We start from the raw sequence: 5920 nt of genomic DNA, 5'->3' as shown, positions 1-5920 counted from the left end.
CAGTATGCAGAAAAACACTCCATTTATTCACCTCTTTCAAAAATACTTCAGTGCAATAAATATTTGGAGACTCTTTTATATAGTTGCTTTAGGTGGATCAATTTTATTTTTTATCTCTTAACTTTCCAGGCTATTTTAAGCACATAAAGAGAATGCTCCTGCTGTCTTTTTTATACGTAAAAAAACCCCCAACCCTTACATATATCAGTGACATCATGGCAAATTGCAACCACAACAAGAAAGCAAAAGAATTCCTGCTTAGACTATTGCAGTTTGGAGAAGACTCAAAACTGGACAAAGTATTGAACGGTGCCTACTGTCAGCAGGTGGCTTTTGCCAAAAGCACATAAACCTTCCCAGATCCCGAGCGGGAAGTTCACATCATCAAACACATCCCACAGGCATCGATGGGCAAAATTCAAGCGCCGCCCGCAGGACTGCTTGGCGGCACAGCGCTGCTGACACCCACCTCATTGTACCGACGCAAAAATGGCTGCATGGTGCCTGCCCCGAAGGTGTTCCCCTCCCCTCTCTGCAAGCTGAAGGCTACGTTGTGTGGCGGGCAAGCTACTTCCATACTTGAGGAAAGGAACAAAGCAAAGAGCCTGTGGTAGCTCTGTTGGCTTTGCTGATATTTGTTCATTAGTGTTGGTCGGGATTTATGGGTGTTTAGAACAAAACAAGCACTGGTTTTGAAAGGTTGCTTAATGAAAGGAACAAGTTTCGACTTTATTCCCTGCCTTCATGCGATCAGAGGTTATGTTTATTTAGAAAGCTAACATTTATACAGATTATGCACTCTCAGCGGTTCCATGCCAAAAAATACACAACTAAAATGGGTCTTTCCATCACTCTTTCAGTTTTGACCTATGATTGTTTTTACAGGAACTGGATCTTTTCAGCAATAGCCTCTGGTAGAGTAAGGGGAAAGCACGGCACCTTGTGCAGCAATCTGCAAACGGTGGCTTGAGCAAAAGGCTATGCAAAATGCATTCGAGTCACTCAACTGCCCAGACTACCCCAAATACCATTTGATTTGGGTAATTGCCAGTGAGAGCGGGAGGGATCATCAAGCAAAGCTGGATGATAGGGGGGAAGGCCACCAGTTTCAGGAGGTCAAATTCTACGCAATGTGAGACTTTGATGAAGACACCCGACAAACTTTTCAAAGTATTCAAAACAGTAAAATAAGAATTATCAGGGATGGCAAATTGAGCTGGAAAAGTCAATGAATAATCATTCGAATTGTAAATATGGTTTTGTTGTATGTGCTCCTCATTATCCTGCTCTTGAAGGTGTTTGAAATATTGCTGATGCGTAAGTGAGCAGGGTCCTAAGAAAGAAACGTTTGTCTCGTGTTTGTACGCAGGTCCATATTTAAAACTCTTTTTAAAAATCCACTCACAGCAAAAATGGAAAACTATTATGCTCAGAAGGATCTACCTGGCCACTGTCTTTCTATTAAGAGATTATCTTTAGGTGTAAATATCCAGCCTGATAAATGCTCTGTTCATCAGACATTAGGAAAAATTTTTTTCAGTGAAAGGGTTGTCAAGCATCAGAATGGGCTGCCCAGGGAAGGGGTCAAATCCCCATCCCTGGAGGTATTTAAAAGCCGGGCAGACGAGGTGCTTAGGGACATGGTTTCATGGTGGGATGGCAGGGTTAGGGTAATGGCTGGGCTTGGTGTTCTTAAAGGTCTTTTCCAACCTAAACGATTCTATGATTCTATGATCCGTCAGTGAGTAAAAACAATACAGACTGATGGGACTAGAGAGTGCTTGAAAGCTCTGGTTTTTCTCAGCTGAATATCTTTCCTAGGAGACCATGGGCTTCCTATGGAACCATTCTACAAATTAAGAGTGTATGAAAAAAGAAATGTCTTTCAGCTTTCCAATATTTTTCCAGCTGAAGAACAGTGACAAAGCTTAAGGACGTGATTCCTCCCCCCACACACACACATTCTCACACTTTCTAAATGTTTTCCAACTGGCAAAATAGTCCGTGTTACTTGGTGTTCTTTCCTGCCTTTAGAAAGAAAGTAAGTTTAAAGAACAGGAAAGCCCTGTTTGAAAACAGTGCTAGTATTTCTCTGTTTGGAGCTGGTTTTGGAGAAAAGAGTAGAAATGAATTATTTTTCTTTTCATAACTATGAAATGAAAAATTCACCAGTTCAGGCAACATTCTCCTCTGAAACATCTTCCCGAGCTTACCAGAAGCATATTTTTAACTTGCACTTATTTTTCACTCACCTTTATGCCACACTCTTTATTTTAGCCCAGACTGTCTTACAGAGTCACAGTCTCCCAACTGATTTTTCTGTATTTTCCTTTAGATAGAGATCTGTAGGCTTTTGCATCAGCAAAGTGTTCATTAAAAAGGATTAAGCATGGTTAAGTGCCATGGCTCCTCAAAAGAAAGTGAGGCTAAACACTGTGCACCTCGTCTGCATTGACAGCGACAACCCAAGCGTCCTAATTCGGGGGCTTTTTGCCTCCCATACATCAGGAAACGTAAAACTTCCATAATACAGCACAAATTACCACTTCAGCAGGTGAGTAAATAAGCAGTGTTGACTTCTTCCCTGCACAACATTTACCTCAGGGTTGTGTATTGGTGGCATAAAATGTAGTGCAACAGGGGGCAGGAGGCTGGGGGTGGCCTTGGCTCTGGGGACGCTGGGGCTGGTGGTGCTGGGAGGCACCAGCCAGCTTTTACTCATGGTCAGACGTTCCCGTCTTTCCCTCATTCCATCTCAAAGACAAGATTTACGCGCCTAACTCACTCTGTCTCATCCGTTTCAGTAATTAAAGGGAGTCTATAGGAAAGATGGGTACAATCTTTTTAGCAGGGCCGGTTGTGACAGGACAAGGGGGGATGGTTTTAAACTGAAGCAGGGTAGGTTTAGACTGGATCTAAGGAAGAAATTCTTTACAATGAGGGTGGTGAAACACTGGAACGGGTTGCCCAGAGAGGTGGTGGAGGCCCCATCCCTGGAAACATTCAAGACCGGGTTGGACGGGGCTGTGAGCAACCTGATCTGGTTAGCGGTGTCCCTGCTCCCTGCAGGGGGGTTGGACTAGATGGCCTCTAGGGGTCCCTTCCAACCCAAATCATTCTATGATTCTATGATTCTACAGTATTCATCGGGGAGGAGGTAGTTGGACTCATTTCTATGAATAGGCTCTCCCCATTCCAGAGGCAGAGGTGAAATACGCTAAGTGAGAGCAGGATCCAGAGGTGGGTGATCCTGCTCTGCATCTTTACAGACCACGCACAACTGTCTCAAAGCAAGGAAAATGTCACGACTTATGTTTATTTGCTGGGCTGCCCTGTTTGGTTGCACAGGGTTACCCCTCGCCATTCTTGCATGCAAGCACTGCAATTAACTGGCACGCTGCTAGAAATGGGGATTTCTCTTCAAACAGAGGAGAGGAGGGTTCTGACTTTCAATATATTTCTAATCGCCCACAATCCTACAAAGTTGACTGAAGTGGTTGTAGGGTTTAGCAGCCTTTCATCCTGTAATTACATGTTGTGTCTCAAGAATTACATTAAAGCCAGGGATGGAAGCTTCTCAGAAGGCTTAGTAAATATCTGAAATGTGTAAGACTCTATTCAGAAAAAAATCTGCCTGGAAAGCTCATAAGAAAAGGCTTTCCTGAAAGATTTTCTATACTTCCTACTTAGGACAGGCTGGAAATCTGAGGAGAGTCTTTCTGTTCCAGCGAAAGTGGGTAGGTGCCAGGGTTTTAGGAGGCTGAGGGGAGGAAAATTTTCTTCAGAAATTCAGGTTCATCTTGAGTTTTCGGAAGAACTTAGGATTCACTTTTGCTTTGTCTGAACAAATTTCTTCACTTTTTTATTTTGTCTAAACCCTCTGGCTGAAGTAGAGCATGGGCTTGGCTTTCCTGAGAAGTCACATTGAATTAAGAGGTCTATTCACAAAGTGTAAGTTGAAGCCTGTTTGTAAATCTCCGGGAGAGCTAATCTGCTCTGGGCACCTCCTGCCAGGCACACGGGAACCTCTTCTGCCCTGCGCGGCAAACCAGCTCAGCCCACGTTATTTGAGATGTGCTTGCGCTGGCCTTAACCCAAGTCCGAAGCCAAGCTGTACTTCCAGGATGATCTTTGGTCCAGGAACATCAGTTAAGATGAAGTTATTTTGATGTCAGGCGTTTCGTTTTCCAAAAGAACAGACTTCATTTCTCCCTCCTCATGTTATTTAAGGCAACTGCAGCTCAGTTTTTAAGGTACTGAGGTAGCCTTCATAACCAATAACCACTTAACAGCTTGGGAGCTGCGATCTGAAATAATTGGCTAGTTCTTGAATGGGACATCACCTGAAAATCTTGCAGCATGAAAGGCAAAGCACACGGTAAATCCTTTACCAGGTTTTCATCTCTGGAGAGGAATACACACGTGTATAGAGAGGTGGGCACAATGTGCGTGGGTACCTGTGGTACAGAGCAAGGCTCCCCCAGAGGAGTGGATGTGCAGCTACATGTGCAATTTGAGTACCTAAATATATAGACACATGAGCATGTGCTGTTCCAGTCACAAGCAAAATGATCAGGTTGAGTTGTGGGTAATGGTCAAAGATCTTTTAAGTGCAAAATTTAAGAAGCTAAAAAAGAAAATGGGAACTTAATTGCAGACCCTTTCTAAACCAGCCATTTTGTCCCAGCCAAACTTTGGAGCTAACTTTTCAGTAGCAAGAAATGTAGGTTAAGGATGTACAACGCAGGTGAACTCAGAACGGTGACATTTTTCCACAGAGAAGGGTGCCATGGCCACACAAGGGTAAGTGTGAACAGGACATCTCCCAGAAGCTCCAGCCCATGTTACTTTTGGACTTTAAGACCAGGAAACCAGAGGGACCAACCACACTCATTCAGAGGCACCCAATGCTTCGAATGTAGCCCTACAAATGAAAGACATGCCTGCCCCCACCCCAAAAAGCAACATCATTAAAATAGTGGCAAAAACATCATTTGCAAGAAAAAAGGTACCAGCTGTCAGATTTTAGGCTGGCTTCAACGTGACTATGGTGTAAATGACACACAAAATGGTTTCTACCATCAATTCGCTGTCACCCTTCTCCAAAAGAGGGATGCGTGGTGCATTTTTCAGGTGCCTGGCTTGAAATAAGGCCAAATGTTTTTTTATTTTGTTTTGTTTTCAATCCCCTAAATGCTTCTGGTCTTGAAACCAGTCCCTGCTAAGGTGTCTCATGTCTGATGGCCATAGCCAAGGCTCTTTCGCTAGAGTAGTTCTGTCCTATACTGTGCTACCAAGAATAAACATTGTATGAGCATAAGTGCCAAAAGAGGAAAAAAAAATCCCTCCCTTTCATTTTTTTTCTTCCCTTGCAAGGCCAAACATGCTGTCTTTGGACAGATTTCAATCCTGCTTTAATTCATTAAAAAAGTGAAACAAAATCACCATTTACATCCTTGACAGCTGGCAGATTTTATGTGTTCTTACTGCTCCTGCCAAGTCAAAAAAAGTTTTCATTCAGCTCTGTCATGGATCTTTGGAGTGCTGGAAGTGTGAGACATGTCAAAATGTACTCATAACAATGACATACAGTACCTGAAGGCAGGAACGTATTATGCTAATGTGCTGGTGTAAAGGAAGTTACAATTCTCCTTTTTACTTAAAAAAAAAAAAAAGCAAACCAACAAACCCTCCCCCCCACACCCCGACACCATCAGAACACATACCAGTCCCGAAAGAGGGAGCATTTTGCTTTCTACAAAGCTGTCTGACACGTTCCAAGAGCTTTCTGTTCATCAGCTTGCATTCCAGCATAGACTGTGAGCCAAGACTGGCCGCCCAGTTCAGGTGCTGGGAAGGGCTTGCCGAAGGGCGATGGGCAGACCCCGCTGCCAACCCAGCGACGTGGAGGGGGACGCTC

Source organism: Egretta garzetta, unplaced genomic scaffold, assembly GCF_000687185.1.
Source record: "Egretta garzetta isolate BGI_Z169 unplaced genomic scaffold, ASM68718v1 scaffold467, whole genome shotgun sequence".
NCBI lineage: Eukaryota > Metazoa > Chordata > Aves > Pelecaniformes > Ardeidae > Egretta > Egretta garzetta.
This window is presented reverse-complemented; position numbering follows the sequence as displayed.